This window comes from Stegostoma tigrinum, chromosome 12, assembly GCF_030684315.1.
Source record: "Stegostoma tigrinum isolate sSteTig4 chromosome 12, sSteTig4.hap1, whole genome shotgun sequence".
Lineage (NCBI taxonomy): Eukaryota > Metazoa > Chordata > Chondrichthyes > Orectolobiformes > Stegostomatidae > Stegostoma > Stegostoma tigrinum.
In genome coordinates, this window is record NC_081365.1 from 26,664,997 (window position 1) to 26,687,513 (window position 22,517).

Here is a 22,517-nt window from a genome sequence, read left to right on the forward strand (position 1 = left end):
AGGTTCTAGTTAGGCCCCATTTAGAATACTGTGTCCAATTTTGGGCCCACACCTCAGGAAGGGCATACTAGCCCTGGAGCGTGTCTAGCAGAGATTCACATGGATGATCCCTGGAATGGTAGGTTTAACGTATGATGAACGGCTAAGGATCCTGGGATTGTACTCATTAGAGTTTAGAAGGTTGAGGGGAGATCTAATAGAAACTTACAAGATAATGTATGGTTTAGAAGGGGTGGACACTAGGAAGTTGTTTCCGTTAGACAGGGACCCGTGGGCACAGCCTTAAAATTAGAGGGTGTAAATGTAAATTTAAAACTGAAATGAGATGACATTTCTTCAGCCAGAGAGTGGTGGGCTTGTGGAATTCATTGCCGCAGAGTGCAGTGGAGGCCAGGATGTTGGATGCCTTCAAGGCAGAGATCGACAAATTCTTGATCTCAAAAGGAATCAAGGGCTACGGGGAGAGTGCAGGGAAGTGGTGTTGAAATGCCCATCAGCCATGATTTAAATGGCTGAGTGGACTTAATGGGCCGAATGGCCTTACTTCCACTCCTATGTCTTATGGTCTTATGGTCTTATGGTCTTATGGTCTAAGTCCCCACCCAGTGAAGCAGTTGAGGCAAAGAAAGATAGATTTTTGAACAGGAAAGGAATTAAGAGTTATGGTGAGCAGGTGGGTAAGTGGAGCTAAGTCCATGTAAAGATTGGCCACGATCTTATTGAATGGCGGAGCAGGATTGAGGACCCAGATGGCCTACTCCTGTTCGTTTTTCTCATGTTATGTTTCTATATAGTGATCAAAACAGTTAAAACAAAAAAGTGCCAGCATGCATCAGTTATGTCATTGCCTCATGCCTTCATGATTGCATCAGCTCTGCACTTTAATGCACGAAACTCACTCCACATTATCACAATATTACACTCGACAGTATCCTGCTAAACGTTTGAGATACCCCTTCCACTGAGTGACTGACGTGTGGATGCGAGCAGAGATAATGGGAACTGCAGATGTTGGAGAATCCGAGATAACAAAGTGTGAAGCTGGATGGACACAGCAGGCCAAGCAGCATCTTAGGAGTGTTTTATTTTAAGGTATAATTCCAGTGAGTATGAATATCCAGTGAAAACATATCTGCTATTAATCTGTTATGTGTTCAAATCAGCTATCTCCTGCTTCCTTAATGTTTTGTCTGATGTCAACATTGTAATTGTTTCAACTGTTTTTCATTGGGTACGGCAAAACAAATTTAGGAGGTCCACCGCATTACACAGATTCAAAAGGGTTAACAAAACACTAATTATGGTTTCATGGATCACTGTGTAAAGCATGCAGACCATAATGGAATTGACTACATGAACTTGCTTTAGACAGTTTCATGATGGGGATGTCTGTTAGAAGGAGTGTGGTTAGACAAGTGATGAATGGCATATGTGATTGGAAAGCAATCAACTGCAAAGTATTTTGCTGCAAAGGCATGTTCATGGGAAGCATTCAATGTTCTATAAAACCATACAGTCATTGCAAGGTATTATATCCTCAAAATATTGAATGCATGGTGTTAATATAGTCAAGGTGAATCCCCTTACCTTTTAAAAATCCATTCCATTCTGCTTCATTTTAACAAAATAATTTTGAAAGTTCAGTTTTTCTGCAAATTATAAGAAGAGCTGAACATGATTTGAATGGCAGTTAAAATTGTTTGTCATCCAGAATACCTTAAGAGTTTACAACTATCTTCAGCCAGAAGAGCTGAGTGAATGATTCATATCTGAACCGCCTTCTGAGTTCTCCAATATCACAGATGTAAGTGTCCAGGCAATTCAATTCACTCCAACTGATATCAAGAAATGGCTGCACAGTTTGAATACCATTAAGCCTTGGAGCCTTGACGATATCCCAGCTGTAGATTTGAGACCAGTCGTTCAATAAAAGCTGCACTACTAGCGAACTTGCTTAAATGCAACTTTAACACTGGCAATTATTCTCCTTTTTTTGAGATATTCATTACCTGGCACAAGTATGGTGTGAATGCTATTTTCTGTGTATCAGCCAGAACATAGGAGCCTTACTTCCACTCCTATGTCTTATGGTCTTATGGTCTTATGGTCTTATGGTCTAAGTCTCCACCCAGTGAAGCAGTTGAGGCAAAGAAAGATAGATTTTTGAACAGGAAAGGAATTTTCCTGGGAAGTTTCCCAGAAATGCCATAACCACAAACAGCAGGATAAATTCAACCAATCAATTATTGCCTCATAGTTTACTTTCAATCATCAACCAAATGACTGAAACAATCACTAATGATGCTGTTAAGAGTCATTTATTTAGAAATAATTGTACGGGGAGTGATTAACCTTAACACTAAAGTAGCAGTCAGTGATGCATGATATCAAAGAAGCCTCATAAAATAAATGTTAGTGGGGATCAGCAAATACTCTCTACAGGCTGGAACCATGCCTCGGACAAAAGGAAATATGATTATGGTTGTTGGAGGTCCATCTTCTCTGGATATTGATGCAGCAGTTCCTCAGTGTAGTATCCTTTGTCCTATCATCTTCAGCTACTTCATCAATGACCTTCCCTCCATTATAAGATCAGAGTGAGGATGGTTGCCTATGATTGCACAATGTTCCGCACCATGCATGACTCCTCAATACTCAAGCAATCTGCATCTGTATGTAGCAAACTTGGATGACATTCATGCTTGGCTGATACACAGAAAATAGCATTCACACCATACTTGTGCCAGGTAATGAATATCTCAAAAAAAAGGAGAATCAAATCATCTCCTCTTGATATTCAGTGACATTTCTATTTCTGAATCCCTCACCATCAGCATCCTGGGGATTATCATTGATCATGAACGAAACTGGACTAGCCATTAAAATATTGGCTGCAAAAGCAAGGCAGAAGTTGGGAGTCCCTACAGCCTGTCCACAATGTACAAGATGCAAATCAGGAGTGCGCTGGAATGCCCCCCACTTTCCTACAGCTCCAACAGCACTCAAGAAGCACTGTCAAGACAAGGCAGCCTGTTTGAGTGAAACTTCATCCACCAATTTCAACATTCACTCCATTCACCACCAACAGACAATGGCTGCAGTGTGTGCCATCTACAAGATGTGCTGCAATAACTCATCTAGCATCCTTCGACAGAACCTTGCAGACCTGTGACGTCTACCATTTAGAAGCACAAGGACAACTGATATATGAGAACAGCACTATCTACAAATTCCCTTCCAAATTAGATACTATCCTGAGTTGGAATTATGTCACGGTTCCTTCCCTGTCATTGCATCAATATCCTGACACTCAGTCCCCCACAGCACATGGCCTGCAGCAGATCAAGAACAAGAGCAGATCAACCACTTTTTTGAAGGCAATTCGGGATGGCCCTGTAAGTGTGGCCTGTATCCCAGGAATGGATTTAAAGAAAAACCTGTTATCTTAGCAGCTGCTAGGCATTTATGGTTATCCTTGTATTGTGTGGGCTTTGAAATGTGCACAACTGTGTGCCCTTGACATTAACCACCTCCTCATCCTGAGACCAACATAGACACACAGAACAAATGGGTAGGGAAGTGTCAGGGTGAGGAGTTCAACACTTAAATATGAATGAGTTGTCCCTAGCCAGTTATATGTCCATTACCTTTTTGACATTGTATTGGATGTGAAAATAGCTGGGAAAGTTAACAATAATATTTGACAGCTGCATGAACTTGAATAAGTCCTGTGAACATTCCCGTATGTGTCACAGACAGCACAATTTAAAAAAAGCTTGTTTTTTATACTAGCAAGCAGTTTTGTTTTCTTTAGCTCTTTTTCTGTATTAGCTGTTTGTTACACTGTATGAGAGAGAGAGAGAGAGAGAGAGAGAGAGAGAGAAAGACAGAGCTTTTATCTGGGTTTTGGACTTAACCTTGAACTGCGATCATAAATGGTGCCAGGAATGAACCTAAGCCTCCAGACCAGCTGTCAATCGATGGGTTCCTGACAGGCAGAAGGGCGAGAGACTTTCTTTTTCCCTGTATTTTCCATATTATTTTACTCTTATTATTCTCATTATTTTTATTTAATAAACACGCACATTTAAGCAAATTGCTGATGAGTCTTTTCTTATTTATATTTACCTGAATCTAAAAAAGACACTTGGATGCACTCTGTGATCCAAGACAGACATGGATGGATTCCAATGCATCCAAATGGTCCCACTACATAGGTCCCCTTATTATCTCATTTAAATTGGCTTTCCACAATATGATCGTTAATGAATACGTTTGCAGGGGTTTATCAAATCTGGCAATAAAATGGAGGTGGAAACTGCCAGCTCCAATCGGTATGTGCCTTTCCTAGCACTCCCTGAAGTTAGTGCCCTCCCAGGTGTTCAGTCCTGCAAGGCTTAGCTTTGCCCAGTGCCAATCGCAGCTTTTCTCACTCTGCAGCCTGAAGGACCCTCTCACTCGCTGCAGTCCTGATGTCTTCCCTCGCTCTTCCCCTCTGGCTCCAATATCCTCTCTCTGTCTCTCTTTAGTCCCAAGATCCTCCCCCCACCCGCATTGTCTCTCACCCCTTGTGGTCCTGACATATTTCTCTCCCTAAAAATTTGTAATCTTTACATTTCCTGATTGTTAGAGACTGCTTCTGATTCTTCAAATACCAATTAAGTTGTTTGTTTTGATTGGCTGCCAGGCAGGTAGCAAGAGAGATAAATGATAATTGAACTTGCTGTTAAATTCGGCAAAGAGGTCTGCATTCCCGACCTCGCTTCTTACTCTCGTTGTTTTCAGCATCCTCACACCCTGTCCTCCTTCCCTAAAATATCAGGATGTGCGATGCTAAAGCAAAGTCTAATATTAACATGACAAAAAGCTACTTATATTCAGGAAAGACTTCAATGCTGAGCCCGTACTGAGGGGGAAAACTAAGTCAAATCGGTAATATAAATTCTCAAAGCAATACTCTAAAGTTGAATTATATGACAAGTAAACAGCATTAAAGTCCGTAGAGGAACTAAATGCATCAGTGCACAATTTATTGAATACACTTGAAAAAGACGTGGTCAGCTCATTAATATTTTTTTCCTCAGCATTCCCCAAACAAGACTAATGATGATCAGTTTTGAGGAAAGGTCATTAGTCTGTATTCTTGGACCGGACTTTCCAGGCCATGGAGACAAGCTGGAAATTAGGAGATGTGAGGAAACATTGTGGAAAGGGATCAGCAGGAGAACCTGATATCCATCAGCCATCAGCCATCATGCCATTTTGGCAGCAATTGGAAAGCTGTTAACTCTGTCAGGGCCTTAGATGGGTCACTGAGATGGCCAATGAAGGACCACTTCCCACTTCCGCTGGCATTTTGTCCTCAGTGAGAGACTGCTGGATGAAAATTATAGAATCATAGAATTTTACATAATAAAACGAGGTCATTCGACTCATCGTGTCAGTGCATCTCCTCAAATAGCTACCCATCGGGTCCCACTTTCCAGCCATATCTCCATAACTCTCTGAGTCCATCACTTTTAAATATATATCCAGCTCTCTTCTGAAACCTCCTTTGGAATCTTTCTCCACCACTGTCCCAGGCAGTGCATTCCAAATCCTAACAACTCTCCAAGTAAACAAGCTTCTCCTCATCTCAGCTGTCTTGCTGACAATCTTGAAATTGTGACCCCCACCAATTTACTGATAGTGGATACAACTCATGGAAACAGAATATCTTTCTTTACCATGTCAAAATGGTTCATAAATTTGAACACCCTAGTAAGGTCACTTCTTTATCTCCTCTGCTCTGAGGAGAACAAGAACAACCTCACTAATCTTTCCTTGAATGTAAAATCCTTCTCTCCTGGTATCATTCTACTAAATATTCTTTGAACTCTCTTGAAGGCTTTAACATCCTTCCTGAAACCAACTCCTGCTGCCTATGGCAAAGCCTAAACAATTTAATGAGATATAAAATGAATCTGATCAAGAGAGCAGACAAAGACAAATCCCTCCTCGACACACTCAATGCTTTCTATGCTCGGTTTCAGCAGAGTGCCAGCAGTGTGGTGATACCTGCCTCAACAGCCCTGGAAGCACCTGTTCCCTCTGTCACCTGCTTCAGACGTCAAATTGGTCTTCCTGGTAGTCAACCCAAGGGAAGCGATGGGCCCGGATGGTGTCCCCAGACAAGCACTCAGATCCTGCTCATTCTAACTGGCAGAGGTATTCGCCAACATCTTCAACCTCTCCCTCCTACAAGCTGAAGTCATTACTTATTTAGTTTTTCTGCCATTTCTCTATTTCCCATCATAATTTCTCCTGAGGGCACATAATGGACCCTCATTTGTATTTGCTAATATTTTCCTTTCAATATGCTGGTGGAAACGTTTACTGCTACTTTCTATTTCTTATTCATGCTCATTTTCCACTTTATTGAGCAACTTATTAGCCCTCCTTTGCTGAATTCTAAAATGCCCCCAATCCTCGGGTAACAACTTTCAGCATCCTCCTTTAATCTAATTCTATCTTTAACTTGCTTTGTTAGCCCTGGCTGTCTCACTTTTCATATCTTTGCCATGAAGGAATGTACATTTTAGAAGAGTATTCATTAACCCTTCAAATACAAGCCATTGTCAATCTACCATCTAACCCTTCAATGTATTTTTCCAAGCCACCACAAGTAACTCCCTCCTAATACCTTCACAACTGGCCAACTAAATTTAAGGCTCTGGCTTCATATTTGACAACCTTGTTTTTCAAACTTAAAGGAAAATGCTATGATACATTAATGCCTGAAGCCTCTTTTGCAAGATCATTGACCTTTTTGATAATGCAAAAAATGTAAAATAACTTGCACCCTGTTGGCTCCTAAATATGTTGCTCCAGAAAACCTATCTCAAACATAGAATTCTTCCTTCACAGTGTTGGTGCTCATTAGATTCACCCAGTCTATATGTGAGCTGAAGTAGATTAAAGGCCTAGTGGTATTATTGTTTCACTACTTATCCAGAGACACAGGTAATGCCTTGGGGACCTGGATTTGAGTCCTACCATAGCAGATGGAATTTAAATTTAAGGATAAATCTGGAGTTAACTGATAATAATGAAACCGTTGTTGATTGTCAGGAAGAAGAAATCTGGTTCAATAATGCACTTTAGGGAAGGAAGCTACCATCCTTACCTACCTGTCTGACCTACCTGTCACGCCAGACCCACAAAGCGTGGTTGACTCCTAACTGCTCTCTGGTTGATTGGTGATGGGCAATAAATGATAGCCTAGCAAGCAATGCTGATGAATTAGTTTTCAAAAAATGTTACCCATGATTACAGGAATTCCCGTTGTTACCTGCACCCGCTAATGTCCTACTTTAGACTGTGCCCTACTGTTTGGTGGTCTATAAATCACTCCCACAAACAATAGTAGCCCCTTCCTATTTCTTAGCTGCTCCAAAATAGATTCTACATTCTCTTCATTTAACTGAAAGTCCTCTCTCACTACTACACCAATCAAATCTCCAATTACCTCACCTCCTTCTTCCTTTGTGCCTGACCTCCTTAAATGTTGAATGTTCTTTAGTATTCAGTTCCCAGTACGGGTCACCTTGCAGACTTGTGTTTATGATGGCAATTAAATCCTACCCATTAAATTCCAATTGTGCTATCAATTCACCCATGTTGTTGTGAACGCAAACCAAGCAAATGTCATCCGTCAAAAATTGCCCTCCCTTTCACTGATTCCGATTCTCTAAGTAGATAATAAAACATTTACCTTCTTTTTGTTGCAATATTATCGTGCAGATGTTGGATTTGTGCTCTCATTTATACATCTTGGACGTTGTTCATATCCATTAAAATGAAAGACATTCAGATCAAGGACAGGTTTAGCTGTCTGCATTCTGAATTTCTCTCTCACAATTGTTTCCACCTGTAATATAAAAGGACAAACTACCTTAAGTAAACTGCTTGTTTTCTTTGCCAAAGCAATATTCATGCTATGTGATACAGAAGGGTAAATGTTAACAACCATCTGATTTAATTGACCAAAAATGAGAGATGGATGACTCAAAGACACACAAAGAATGAAAGATAATTTCTATTACATTGAAAAGGAACCCGGGCTCCATGGCTCCACTGAATAAATCTATTGAACTGATGTATCCACTGGCCCTGTACTGGCAAATAAAGCAATCCAATTTTTATGCATAATAGGGCCTTCAGAGTCTTGCATAACACACAGCTAAATAGCAAGCAGATATTTCCATCAAATATGGCCTGGGGAGAGAAAACCACGCTGTATGCTAGAAAAATATCCACAATTGTGTCAGCATGAGGCCTGAGACATTTTGACTAGCCTGGACCTAATTTGGCAACGTTGATACATTAGGCAGCACACTACCTGTCTTGACGTTTGTGGCCCTACTGAAGAGAGAGCATGGCTTGGATTAAGGAAGATGAAAGTTGGTAGCACAGCTGTAACTTTGAGTACAGGTGGGAAGGTGCCCCAAGCAGGTGTGTAGGCATTGCAGAGGCCATGCTGTGAGAGACCAACGGAGGGGAAATGTTGCAGTCAAAAATGAGAGTGGTAGACCATAGGCTGTGATGAAAGATGGGTAGGGTATCAGCAAAGATGCCTGAACTTACACTGTGGAGAGAAAGTCAATGAGCTTCTTCCTACATTGCTGTGCATTCCTCCAGATTGCTGAGACTGCACTTACCTGGGTGGGAACCTCGGACCAGAATAGCATGCTTTGGTGTTGTAGCCTCCACTGCTGGCCCCAGAGTTAGTGGAATCCCATGTTTTAAAGATGGCGAAGGCACCAGGGATGCTGGTCTAGTCCAGATATCCCAGCAATGGCAAATGGTAGAATAGGGATGGAATTGGAAAAGAGAGCTGCCATAGCGGTAGGATGATGCTTAATGATTGAAATGATGATAGGAGTCACCATTTGAGGAATGCAATGGTTGTTGTCTAATTTTATTCCAGCTAGTCAAATGAACAGTGTTAAAATTGTGGCTTTCACTTCTCTCCTTCATTCAATGGCAGTTCTTAAAGAGTTTTTCCAAAAATGGCTGATACAAATTTTGAAATTATTAGCATTGTATCCACAGCGACTGGTAGGAAAATATAATTTAACGATTCATGTTAAGTCAGAAGTTTTAAATGAAAAAGTTGAATAAAATTGTTTAAATCAGCAATGTAATGTTGGTAACTATTAGATGTGCGATTATTATTAGTAAGACATATCTGAGCAGTTAATTAATTTTTTTTAATTAGATTCCCTACAGTGTGAGATTTCTTCTCTGATAACAGCAGTTATGTTTTCGTCAACACTTGAGGCCCTTATCCTGCAATCCCTATCAATAAATACTCCGCTGTGTTGGAATTAGAGTTTGACAATCGAGATGTAATTAATACACATTAAGCTGCATGAGAATATATAAAACCAAAATATTGTGGATGCTGGAGGTCGGAAACAAAAACAGAAAGTACTGGAAAAATTCAGTGGGTCTAGCTGCATATGTGGAGACAGAAACAAAGTTAATGTTTAAAATCCAATATCACTTTTCATTTTTGTATTAGATTGTAAAAGACTTACTGTAAACAGAGAATCAATCATTAATACATTTCTATATATATTTAGGGACTTGTTAGAAAGAACATAAACAGGGTCAGTTAGTTCAGTTGGTTGGATGGTTGGTTGGTTGCGATGCCAATCATGTGAATTTAATTCCAGCACTGGCTGAGGTTACCATGAAGGATTCTCCTTAACCCCTCCCCTTGCTTGAGGTGTGGTGAATTTTAGGTTAAATCGCCACCAGTCATCTCTCTCTAATGAGCGAGCAGCTCTTTGTTCTTGTACCATCATAGCATCATTGCCTGTAACCTATAGGAGGGGCCATGGACTAGTGTTTATCTGCCCTGTGAGCCTTTGTCATGATAGCAACTGCTTTTCCTCCCTCAGGATGTTTGGTCACATGACTCTCATTGTATTGAACACAACTATCTTTTTAACTGTACAATAGCACAGAGTTAAAAGGTCAATGCTGTTTTGTACTACATCTACTGACAAAGTCAACATCCCCAACACTAACAAAGGAATTAAAATCTTCTGGCCTGTGAAAAGCAGACACCAACCTACATCTGTGTACTCTGCAAGTAAAGACCTCTTTTCATAACTGAAGCAGGAATCACATTTCAGCAAAGGGTGGCACAGTGGTTCAGTGGTTAGCACTGCAACCTCACAGCGCCAGGGACCTGGGTTCAATTCCAGCCTCAGGTAACTGTGTGGAGTTTGCACATTCTCCCTGTGTTTAGAGATAATGGGAACTGCAGATGCTGGAGAATTCCAAGATAATAAAATGTGAGGCTGGATGAACACAGCAGGCCAAGCAGCATCTCAGGAGCACAAAAGCTGACGTTTCGGGCCTAGACCCTTCATCAGAGAGGGGGATGGGGAGAGGGAACTGGAATAAATAGGGAGAGAGGGGGAGGCGGACCAAAGATGGAGAGTAAAGAAGATAGGTGGAGAGAGTATAGGTGGGGAGGTAGGGAGGGGATAGGTCAGTCCAGGGAAGATGGACAGGTCAAGGAGGTGGGATGAGGTTAGTAGGTAGCTGGGGGTGCGGCTTGGGGTGGGAGGAAGGGATGGGTGAGAGGAAGAACCGGTTAGGGAGGCAGAGACAGGTTGGACTGGTTTTGGGATGCAGTGGGTGGGGGGGAAGACCTGGGCTGGTTGTGCGGTGCAGTCAGGGGAGGGGACGAACTAGGCTGGTTTAGGGATGCAGTAGGGGAAGGGGAGATTTTGAAACTGGTGAAGTCCACATTGATACCATATGGCTGCAGGGTTCCCAGGCGGAATATGAGTTGCTGTTCCTGCAACCTTCGGGTGGCATCATTGTGGCAGTGCAGGAGGCCCTGTGTTTACGTGGGTTTCCTCTGGGTGCTCTGGTTTCCTCCCAGAGCTCAAAGATGTGCAGGCTAGGTGGATCGGCCATGCTAAATTGCCTGTAGTGTTCAGGGGTGTGTGGGTTATATGGGGATGGGTCTGGGTGGGATGCTTCAAGGGGCAGTGTGGACTTGTTGGGCCAAAGGACCTGTTTCCACACTGTAGGGAATCTAATCTAATCTTTGAAAAAAACTCCCACAGAAGACTTTCAAAGGATTTTTTTAAAAGGGAAGAAATAGCTTTCAGGCTCCTCAACCACTGGCTAGCCAATTGACCCATCCTCAGAAAGGGCTGTTACTTCCATTTCAGATTTTATGGCTCCTTCTTAAAAAGCAATGGCATGATAAACTGATATTCTGAGGTTGTTTTGTGTTTAAGTCATTACTAATTTAGTGGACTCTTTATTTGTTCCAATGGGTGAAATTTTCACAACCCCTGAACAATATGGCCAATGGCAAGTCAGTTGGGAAAATAGGGTGAAAATGCGAAGAAAATTGCTTCTTACTGAAAAATATTTTCATATAAGGTTTCAATGGCAAGAAGAGTCGTTGCAAGTAAATGGCAAAGGGCTGCTGATTGTGACCTAACCTTGGCCCATTTCTATTCAGGTTGCTACTTTCAGAGGTGGCAGAGAGAAATTAAATTGTGCCAATACCCAACATGGAAGTCAGTGCAGGTGGGTAGTGGCTCCTGTTCGTTGGTATCATTTTCAGGAATCCATCTTGGCCAGTGCTCCTGACATGTCAGTATGTGCTCCATGGGCAATGACTGCCCTCAGCCTCCAGCCACATAAGCTGGAAAATCGCCAGCCTCACTATGTCATCATGGCATAGCTTGGACTCACTCACAATGCAGCTCACTCTGTCAACGCTGCATTTTGAAGCTGACCAAAATCTCACATTCAATGCTGCTCCAAGGCCAATTTAAACACTGGGACAATCATGAATCAGAAAAGGATGTAGCTCAAGCCTTTTGCTTTCTTACTATTCCCTCACTTTGGGTCAGATGGAGTTTAACTTAGATAAATGTGAGGTGCTACATTTTGGAAAAGCAGGCCAGCGAAAAGCTTATACACTTAATGGTAAGATCCTGGGGAGTGTTGCTGAACAAAGAGACCTTAGAGTTCAGGTTCATCGTTCCTTGAAAGTGGACACATGATAGTGAAGAAGGTGTTTGGTATGCTTGCCCTTATTGGTCGCTACATTGTGTATATATAGGTATTGGGATTTCATGTTGCAGCTGTATAGGACATTGGTTAGGCCACTTTTGGAATACTGTGTCAATTCTGGTCTCCCTGCTATAGGAAAGATGTTGTGAAACTTGAAAGGCTTCAGAAAAGATTTACAAGGGATGTTGCCAGGGTTGGAGGGTTTCAGCTATAGGGAGAGGCTGGTGCATCAGAGGCTGAGGGGTGACATCAGTTAAGTGATGTTCACAACAAGGAGTAAAAAGCAACACATGATCTCCTTCCAGGGGTTTCAACTGGTTGATTGGTTGGTGGGGGGGCCATTCTCAGGGATTTCATTTCCTTACATTTGGGGAATGGTCCATAGGGAGCCTAGCAGCTGAAGTATAACCATCCTGGGGATTAGCAGGAACTCAGTCAGGGAACTGCACAGAGATCTGTCAAGGGTCTGGTCAGTCATCAGTCACAGCTGTCTTTCCAATCTGTTAGGGGCCTGGGCGTCTGAGAATTGAAACTCAAAAGAAGTAATCGGGGATCACTGGTGAGATAGGAATGTTGGTAAGTTAAATGCTGAGATTGCAGGCAGCAATCCGGATTGCAGAGGGGGCAAACACAGTGAAGGGAGCAGCTCCACTTCCAGGGGAGACAACAGAGTATTGGACGACCAGAGTGGGAACATTGATGGCTACCAGCACCTTGTCTATGATGATCATTATAACTAAGCTGAATGTTTGGTGCTCAGGGGTAAAATTTAATGGAGTTGTGTAAGATAAGGCTGAAGCTTTCACAGCAATCTTCAGTCAGAAGTGCTGAGTGGATAATTCATCTCAGCCTCCTCCAGTGGTCCCCAGCATTGCAAATACCAATCTTCAGCCAATTCAATTCACTTCATGTAATATCAAGAAACAATTGCAGACATTGGATACTGCAAAGGCTATAGGCCCTGACAACATTCTGGCAATAGTACTGAAGACTTGTACTCCAGAACTTGCCACCCCCCTAGCCAACCTGTTCCAGTACAGTTACAACACAGGTATCTACCCGGCAATGTGGAAAATAAAAAGCAGGACAAATCCAACCCAGCCAATTACTGCCCCATCAGTCTATTCTTGATCATCAGTAAAGTGATTGAAGGTATCAGCAGCACTTGATCAGCCATAACCTGCTCGGTGACACCCAGTTTGCGTTCTCCTAGGACTGCTCAGCTCCTGACCTCTTTACAGCTTTCGATCAAACATAAACAAAAGAACTGAATTCCAGAGGTGAGGTGAGAGTGACAGCCCTTGACATCAAGGCTGCAGTTGACCGAGTGTGGCATCAGGGAACCCTAGCAAAACTGGAATCAATGGGTATCAGGGTGCAAAATCTCTGGTGGTTGGAATCATAACTGATGCATAGGAAGATGTTTGTGGTTGTTGGAGGTCAGCCATCTCAGCTCCAGGACATCTCTGCAAGAGTTCCTCAGGTAGTGTCCTCAGCCCAACCATCTTCAGCTGCTTCATCAACAACCTTCTCTCCATCATAAGGTCAGAAGTGAGGATGTTCACCGATGATCACACAATGTTTAGCACCGTTCGCAATTCCTCAGATACTGAAGCAGTCCTTGTTCAAATACAGCAAGATCTGGACAATATTCTGGCTTGAGCTGACAAGTGACAAGTGGCATTTGTGCCATACAAATGCTGGGCATGTCCATCGCTAATAAGAGACAATGTTACCACTGCCACTTGACATTCAATGGTGCTCCCATCACTTAAAACCTCACTATCAATATCCTCTGAGTTATCATTGACCAGAAACTCAACTGGACTCACCGCGTATAATGCTGTGACAACAAAAGCAAGTCAGAGGCTTGGAATACTGTGGCAAGTAACACGCCCACTGATTCCTCAAAGCCTGTCCACCATCTAGAAGGCACAAGTCAGGATTGTGATGGAACACTCCCCAGTTGCTTGAATGAGTACATCCCCAACAACACTCAAGAAGCTTGACATGATCCAGAACAAAGCAGCCCACTACCTCCAAAAGCATCCACTCCCTCCACCACCGATGCTCGTAGCAGCAGTATGCACTTTCTACAAAATGCACTGCAGAAATTCACCAAAGATCCTCAGGCAGCACCTGATCTAATTGAGGGTCAACCCACAGCAGGTGGACTGCAGGAGTTCAAGAAGGCAGCTCACCACAATCTTCTTTAAGGCAACAAGGGATAGGTAATAAATGTTGGCCATTAGCAATGGCTATATCCCACAATGAATGAAGAAAATGTAGGAAAGCTTACAGGGACATCACAAGCATTTACAAACTTCTGCATATATACCTTATGCAGTGATCAACAATGTTGAATAAAATCATGGCCACAAGCAGTCTTCGCCAAGCGGTTGATCACTTCAAATTAATCCTAGCAATCTTAGTAAAGCAGAAATAATTTCAGTCAACCTATAAAGTGTCACCTGCATTCCACAATTCTCAAAAACAAGCTGCACAAGGTGCAGGAGCTGTTCTCCACAGATATAGAATTGTAATTTTTTTCACAATGTTCTCTTGGATACAAAGCTGCCTTTCTTGGGTCATGTGATGGCTGGAAATTAAGGAGATGTTGGCATTTTTCCTCCCATATTTACATCTCCTGCTCTGTGTGTGCCACATGGTTTGTGCAGCATACATCCGAATAAATTTTTCTATGTTCAAGGTTCATGTAGAGGCATCACATATCTCAATTTATGGTGGGCAATGGTAAGTTGTCATTTATGCGTGCTGTGACCTCCTTACTGACTACCTTATTAAAGGAGCGAGGTGGTTTCTGATACTTCCAATATCAGCTCATGGGAACCATCACCAAAGGATCTAGGCATAGCATCCTTTCTTCATGGCTGCAGAACTGCACATGGACATTGAAAATAATGAGGAACATATGCACTTGGAAGCCCAGAACCAGGAAGCCCAGGACCAGCAGTAATCTCCAATGTATTTTGAACACCTTCCAATACGATTTCCAACCTAAGGTCTGCTCATGATGCAGGGCAAGTGCAGAAGGTCCACAGCCTTTTGTCTACAATGGAATGTTCTTCAGATGAGTGAGAATGGGGTATGTCCTTGGATACTGTAACAGAGCTAACTTTTACCCTATCATAGGTGCTATCTGTTGAAGCATCCCAGTTGCAGGACACTATAGACAGTATATAGGTAATGGTGACAACACTAAATGTTAACAGTGCCACAATTTAAATAATAAAGAGAGGTTCAAATTGGTCAATGTTGGTCTCATCTTTGACCGTCATGACCACATCTTACAAGTTCATGTCAAGCCCCTTGTAGTTTCCATGATCCTCACTCCTTGAAAACCATCAGGTTTCTGCTACATTCCAAGGAAAATAAGCCTTATAAGGCTAGCTTTTGGGAAACAAGGCATTTTCTTTCCATGCCTGGATGATTACTGTGTTACACGACCCACTGATTGAGGACAAACTACATATAATGTATAATAACCTTCTTCCATTGGGCCATTGAGGTTGTACATCGTATGCTAGAACAGGTCTGCAAATTTGCTGCAGTATGCTACAGAGTGCATTCTGTAATCCTTACATACTTTGTCCAGAAAAGCTGCAGCAGGAAAAAAAAGAAGCGATGAACAAATACTTGCTTCGAGAGGGGTCAGCATTTTTCCAAGGTGTAAGATAAGGCTATTGATGAGGAGGAACATCACCTTCACCATGATAGAACACAGCAAGCCAGACAGGTCTTATTTGGCAAGCACTTCCAATAAAACTGAGATATAGGAAGTCATCAGTCATTGACTGTAAATGTGTTAGCACTCAAAAAGCAAGCAGCCCCTGTTTATTCACAAGTGCAAATGCTGCTTCTCAGTTTCTCGTTCTTTCTCTCTTGTTTAAAAAGTTAATGCGTCAAACTATTGGGAGGCTTCACAAATTCTGATGCTAATACGTGGCACTGCTTCATATCAGTATGTGAACTCAGGAACAAATAGCAACCCCTCAGACAGGGTGGTAACATAATTCGGCATGAAGGAGGATACACTGTCAGGCTTCATTCTCGCAGCTGCAGCTCAAATGAGTTGATCAGGCAGGTGGTAATGTAAATTGCAAATATATTTACAAAAATGCTATTGCCACCTGTGTACCCTTCTAAGGTTTTCTTTCTCTTGAGTCTTGGGGTCAGCATCTGCCCTGTAATGATTTCTGCTGGTCTTGCAGTTCTGAGCTGCCAACGCTTGGTATGATTATGGCTCGAGGGCCCAGATATGCTGACAGTATCCTGGCTGATGCAGCTAAATTTTCTTGGCTTAACCTTCCACAGGTTTTAAGGTTGCAGGCAGTCTGGAGGAGGAGGGGCTCTATCCTGTGAAGTGTACTAAGAGGAGAGTACTGTGTGGCCTGTATCCTCCAGCTGGCTGGCTGAAGTCACGCCCGGTCACCTTGATCCCACGTCCCTATGTTGCTTTGCCATGGATGCTGATTACTGACAGCGGAAGTGATGGAGTGCAGGTCTATGTGCATTCTATGCAATGAGCATTCTCCTTAGCCTGGCTCTCCATGACAACCGTCTGTGGAGACAGTAAGATGCACATATGCTGGAGGCAGCCAGTTTAAGGATGGTATAGTTGAACTCCTTCAACCTTTGATGCAGTTTCCCAAGCGTTTCTGATGAATCTGCCTGCTGCTGCTGTGTGCTTTTGAATAAAGTTATCAATCACTGCACTGTAGGACAGTCTCCTGCCTGGAGCCGAGCAGCTGCCTGGATTCCCGAATACTTCTGAATGTAAAGTGGTGTGTTTTTCCTCAACTAGCTCCATGATGTGCTCATGACTGTAATCTAGCTAAAGTATCCACTGAGGAGTCTGTATCTAAATTGCTGGGGTAAGCAGGAGAAAGCCTTGTTGCTGCTGCCTCTGCAAAATTTGTGGCTTCCTCCTCAGAGGGTGAGGATACCTGCAGGGTGCTTGCCACCGGTGTCTGCAGATGACATGACAGGGAATGAGTTAGGCAAAAGAGGAGAAGCTTGACCATGTTAAAAGCCCATTCATGGTGCTTGCAATGAGAGGGAAGTGCAGCACTTGACATTGAATCTTACTTGTTGCTGAGACATGGAGCTAATGCCAGGCACCATACCACCTGTCTTTGGCCTCTCTGCCCTTATTTTGGACTGCTTTCTGCTAGAATGACACAGGCATTGAGTGAAATGAAAGGAGTTGGTACAGCTGTTAGTGGTAACTCAAGTCAGTGAGTAGGAGGCGAGGAGGGGATGCAGGGCTAATGGTCAAAGAGAAAGAAGTATGTGAGAACAATTGAGTGGAGATGTTGTATGCAGTATTGAGAGAGAAAGACCATGAGCATTGGTGGGAGGTGGACGTAATGGGAAAGTTAGCTTAAATAAGAGGCAGCAGACAGAAGATGGTGGCACTTACCTTGTGGAACATAGAAAGTCATAAACTTTCTTCCCATTTTGCTGGATTTTCCTCCAGACTGTGCAGACTGCAGTAACTGGGATGTTGCCTTTTGACCAGGATCTGTTGCCAAGGTCTTTTCTGGTGGTCCTGAGGCCAAAGGATAGCCCTCCTGTCCATCACCCCATATACCAGGGTGTCAATGTCCCTGTCATCAAAATGGATGCCAACCTGCATCTATCGGCCATCTCTCAAATAATTCTTTCTATCCAGGAACTGTGAAGTCGCTGGACTTGAAAAATGGTGCCGGTGACAGGAATGCCAGAAGGTTCCAGCAGCAGCGAGTATTTCCCCCACTGGTGAGCACAAGTCAGCATGCTAACAGTGCATTCGAGGGGCGATGCATACTTTGTGAGGTGAACACTGTAAAATTGCACTAAAAAACTCACTAGAATTCACAGATGGAGAAATGCCCCAATGAATATGGACTTGCAATCTGTCTGTGACATTGCTAATTTCCATTCCTCCTCACTCTATGCTCTTTCTACACTTACCCACCAATGTTTTCTCTTTTTTCCAAGTTCTTTATGCTGAAGTCAGTTCCATAAATTCCAATCACCCTCTTTAAACTTCACCCAATTTCGAATCTTAGCATGGAAGTCATTGTCACCATCACCGGTTAAGCAGAACAGCTCATCAGCTTTTTGGATTCTGTTCAATACTTATTCAATCCATTTCAATGGGATACAAATCAAATCTGTTGTATATTGAGAGAGCAATTCGCTCCTTGAAGACCTATCAAAAGGGATGGAAGTACACATTACTCTCAGTTCATACCTATTATAAAGGAAGGCATTGTAACTGATTCAATCCTGATCTCACCACACACTTGGAATTTATGGATCAAGTTCAGGAACAAAAGCACGGCTGCTCTAGGTTCCAAACAAACATTTTCTTATTCCAGTTCATTCTAGCATTCAATGTGCAATACCAATACTGCAAAACGAAAATTCTAAAATGCATGTCTTCCACTTTCTGGAAACATTCATTGACTGATTGAAAGATTATCCCCAGGCTTTAGGTCATCTGGTTTATTGAGAAAACCTTGACTCTCTCTTCCCTGGTTTACTGTTAATTAACAGAAAGCTGTACTTAATTACGTTCCTTCCAATCAATGATATGAAATGTTGCAGTAGCTGAGTGTTTACCCAACCTCAGTTAACCTCCTGGTGGAGACTAGGAAATGCATAGCAAAGTTCCACAAATGTGGTCAGAAAAATTTGTCACATACTCGCAAAATAATTAGATCGGGAGATGATTGGGTGACTTATAAATGGTAGTAGGCAAAATGTATCAAATTAGATTGAGAACCCTTTTGCAATGTACTTTCTTTCTCATTGGTAATAGAGCAAACTTTTAGAAGTACAAATTGGACTGGTAGAATAGTTACTAACTGCCGATAAATTGAAAATTTCCCCATATGTCTCCCTCGGTTACATCTGCTGCAAATTGAGTGATAATGTTTATACATAAAAATGCCAATTCAGTTAGGATAGATAGGAACAATTTTATTTTGTGAAAATTGCATTGGAAGGACTAGTCATGAATTAAATGGTAATGTTAGCAAAATTTCATGCACAGGCTTTGACTCAGAGCTTGTTTCTGAACTTGTTGGAATAAGTTTAACTTTGCACAATAGTGTTACAAATCATCCAGCTGCAAGTTATAAATCTGTTGTAATTTGTTCCAAACTGTATGAATCCTTATTTAATCATATATATATCTATTATTCTTAAATACGCTTTTGCATTTCTTATATTAATCCTTAATTTATACACCTTTTATCAATTCATCAACTAATCAAATATTTGTTACAATTTTCCTTCGCAAAACACTTTCAAAATTTTAGGCACCGCTATAGATCTTTGTGATCAATTTTAACTCCAGGATGTTTTTGGATGAGGCAGTAGCTATGTGATTCAGAACCCACATGTGCTGCAGGAATTAGCACTTCAGGATATTTTAACTCTTGGGACTCATTCAAATCCTGTACCTGCCCATTGCAAAGACCCCATCAAATTGTCTACCTCCCTCATTTGCCTTAGCTTAACACCCACTAAAATCATATCTATGTCTTTGTCATCTCTAGATTCAGCTATTCCAGTGCTTGACTCACTGCCCTTGCATCCATCATCTCCCATAAGGTTCAGCTCATTTAAAATTCTGCCTCTTAAGCCTCAATCGTCTATCATTCCTATCCAGTAATAAATGTGGAAGTCATTATGGCGAATTTCACTATGGTGAAAGTGTCAGCTGATATTCCTTTTTTTATTCGATGATTATTGCTTCAGCACCATTCCAAAATTGAGGACAAAATTGTATGGGGAAAGAAAAAAGGAATGGTTACTTTGATAGTATTGTAATATTAGCCTCCCAATAGACAATGGGAGATTGATGAGCAAATATGTAAGGAGATTGCAGATAGCAAAGTCGCACAGGGTCAGAGGTGAGCTTGAAAGATGGATAAAAATATTGGCTTGGTCATAGAAGATTGAGGGTAGCAATGAAGAGTGCGTTTCTGAATGGAGGGCTATGACTAGCGGCATTTCTCAGGGATCAGTGTTAGGACCTTTGCTGTTTGTAAGATATATAAATGATTTGGTGGAGAATTTAGCTGGTCTGATTCGTAAGCTTGCCGATAACACAAAAGTTGGGGGAATTGTGGATAGCGATGAGGACCATTAAAGAATACAGCTAGATATAGATGGGTTGGTGACTTGGGCAGAGGGATGGTAGATGAGTTTAATCCAGAAAAGTGTGAGGTAATGCATTTTGGAAGGTCTAATCCAGATGGAAAATATACAGTAAATGGCAGAACCCTTAAGAGTACTGATAGGCAGAGGGATCTGGGTGTAGAGTTACACAAGTCACTGAAAGTGGCAATGCAGGTAGAAAAGGTAGTCAACAAGGCATATGGCATGCTTGCCTTCATCGGCCAGGGCACTGAGTTTAAAAATTGGCAGGTAATTTTGCAGCTTTATAGAACCTTAGTTAGGCCTCCTTTGAAATATTGTGTTCAATTCTGGTCGTCACATTATGAGAAGGATGTGGTACAGAAAGGATCTACCAGGATGTTACCTGGTATGGAAGGCATTAGATATGAGGAGAAGTTGAAGAAACTTGGGTTGTTCTCACTGGAACAATGGAGGTTGAGTGGTGACCTGACAGAGGTCTACAAAACTATGAAGGGCATGGATAGACTGGACAGTCAGAAGTTTTTTCTCCATGTGGAAGAGTCAGTTACCAGGGGCCATGGGTTTAAGGTGCAAGGAGCAAGGTTTAGAGGTGACGTACGAGGCAAGTTTTTCACACAAAGGGTGGTGGGTGCCTGGAACTTGCTGCTGATGGGTAGTGGAAGCAGATATGAAAGAGACTTTTAAAGGGAGCCTTGACAAATACATGAATAGGATTGGAATAGAGGGTTATGGTCCTCAGTAGGGTACGGGGTTTTAGTTGTGACAGGCCGCATGTCGGTGTACGCCTGAAGGGCCGAAGGGCCTGTTCCTGTACAGTAATTTTCTTTGTTCTTTATTCTTTGTTCTAATAATAGGGTTGTAATAGTAGGGAATTTTAAATCTCCTAACGCCAACTGGGACTTCCATAATGTAAAGTTCATGGATGAAGAGAAATTTGTTAAGTGTGTTCAGGAAGAATTTCTCATGCAATATGTAGATGCGCCTACTAGCGAAGGGGCAAAACTTGACTCCTCTGGGGTGATAAGGCCGGGAGTAATGGAAGTGTTAGTAGGGGACCACTTTGGGACCAGTGAGAATAATTCTATCAGATTTAAAATAGTTATGTAAAGGGATAGATCTGGTCCACAAGTCAAAGTTTCTAAATTGGAGCAATTTTGATGGCCTTAGACAGGAAGATTAAAAGTTCATTGGCGACGGCTGTTTGCAGGCAAAAGGACATCTGGTAAGTGGGAGTCTTTCAAAAGTGAGTTAATGAAGGTTCATGGCCAGTACGTTCCTATTGGAGTGAAGGGTAAGGCCAGCAGGAGTAGGGAACCCTGGATGATTAGAAATATTGAGGCCCTGGTCTTGAAAAAGAAGGAAACATTTGACATTTTTAGGCAGCTGGGATCAAGTGAATTCCTTGAGGAGTGTAGATGGTGTCAGTATACAGTTAAGAGGGAAATTAAGAGGGCTAAAAGGGGACATAGGATGGCTTTGACAGATAAGGTAAAAGAGAATCCAAAGAGATTATACAAATACATGAAGGGCAAAAGAGTAACTAGGGAGAGATTAGGGCCTGTTAAAGATCAGCAAGGTCACATATGTGCGGAGCCACAAGAGATTCTTAAATGAATATTTCTCTTGGCAATATTTACCATCGAGAAAGGTATGGATGGAAGGGAACTTGGGGAAATAAATACTGATGTCTTAAAGAATGTCCACATTATATAAAAGGGGGTGCTGGAAGTCTTAAAATGCTTTAAGGTAGATAAAGCCCCAGGACCTGATGAAGTGTATCCTAGGACTTTGTGGGAGGCTAGGGAGACCCTTAGTGGAGGTATTTCTATCATCAACAGCCATGGATAAAGTGCCCAAACATTGAAGAGTGGCTGATGCTGTGCCATTATTTAAGAAAGGCAACAGGAAAATGCTTGGCAATTACAGACCAGTGAGCCTAATGTTCATGGTGGATAAGTTGTTAGAGGGGATTCTAAGAGACAAGACCCACTGGTGTTCAGAGAGGCAAGGACTCGTTAGGAATAGTCAGCATGGCTTTGTGCGTGGGAAATCATGTCTCACGAATTTGATTTAGCTTTTCAAAGAGGTGATCAAGAAAGTAGAAGAGGGCAATGCAGTAGATATTGTCTAGATGGACTTTAGCAAGGCTTTTGACAAGGTACCGCATGGTAGGTTGTTGGGTAAGGTTAAATCTCATGGGATCCAGGGAAAGCTAGCCAATTGACTTGATGGTAGAAGGT

The 22,517-nt window shown here is 42.2% G+C and overlaps 1 protein-coding gene across 3 annotated transcripts in view; it reads right to left on the reverse strand.

The window, feature by feature from the left end:
• Window positions 1-22,517, reverse strand: part of htr1fa (5-hydroxytryptamine (serotonin) receptor 1Fa) — a 102,945-nt gene that overhangs the window by 6,132 nt on the left and 74,296 nt on the right. For all 3 annotated transcript variants that reach the window (XM_059650028.1, XM_048540904.2, XM_048540903.2), the window contains exon 2: window positions 7,754-7,909. The gene's annotated coding sequence lies outside the window, so the exon portion shown is untranslated. The remainder of the gene's footprint in view (window positions 1-7,753; window positions 7,910-22,517) is intronic.